We start from the raw sequence: 992 nt of genomic DNA, 5'->3' as shown, positions 1-992 counted from the left end.
TTTTAGTTCCAGATTTTATTGAATTCAATTTCACCATCTATTAGGATTTGAACTCATGACCTCCAGGAATTAGCATGGCCCTCTGAATTACTAGCCCATACAGTACCATTCTTCCATAATACCATTGCCTCCCCATCTGCCTTTAGATGGATAACTACAGTTTGCTTTCCCCAGAGTGTGGCCACAGGGTTCATATGCTAGAGGGCACTGTAATGGGAGAAAACTGAGGGTAAAGAGCAATCAATGTATTGGTTTAAAGTTAAAATACCAAAAATCAGGTAAAATATTAAATATTTACTTTAATGCAGCATATAATACAGCAAGTACAAAATACAGTTTTGCATGAAAAAAAGCATTTTCATTCACATTTACACACAGATTGTTTGGGCCAAACTCTGACACTAGGAATTACAAAGACATGTATACAGCTCTTACTACAGATCTATTTAACAGTTTTACATGGAGAAATAAGATGTGAGGCTTGATGTGCCAGAAACTTGGGTACGATAGAAGATTTCTTGCCCACTTCATTAGCATTTGTGGCAAGCAGGTTGACCAAATCCACAAACAACTTACTCTAGAACAAATTCATTTACTTTATAAGCACAAGATCAAAACTCAAATTTTCCAATCATTGATTCAGTGTTATGTTATTGAACTATTCCTTCCCTCCCCAAACCCTGGCTCCCAAACTACCACCTAGCCAATCACAAACCTAGTTCTTGTCCAATTTGATAAACCTGGCAAAAGAATTGTTTAAGAACTTTTTTGCCACAAAATAGTATAAAAACAATGATGCTGTGCTATAAAATTGAATAGAAAGTGCAGTTTCTGAGAACTAGTGTTGAGGATAGGTGGAGTAATGTACAATAAATGTGCTTTTGTGAATTCACTAATTTACACAGTTATGTGTCTACTGGAACAGTTTTACAATCATAGTTCTGAGTGCTGATGTTTGTGTCTCTCATTTGCCCCCAGTAACTATGTCTAAA

Source organism: Rhincodon typus, chromosome 14 (genome assembly GCF_021869965.1).
Source record: "Rhincodon typus isolate 14 chromosome 14, sRhiTyp1.1, whole genome shotgun sequence".
Classification (NCBI taxonomy): Eukaryota; Metazoa; Chordata; class Chondrichthyes; order Orectolobiformes; family Rhincodontidae; genus Rhincodon; species Rhincodon typus.
The sequence above is the reverse complement of the archived record's forward strand: the minus strand, read 5'-3'. Positions refer to the sequence as shown.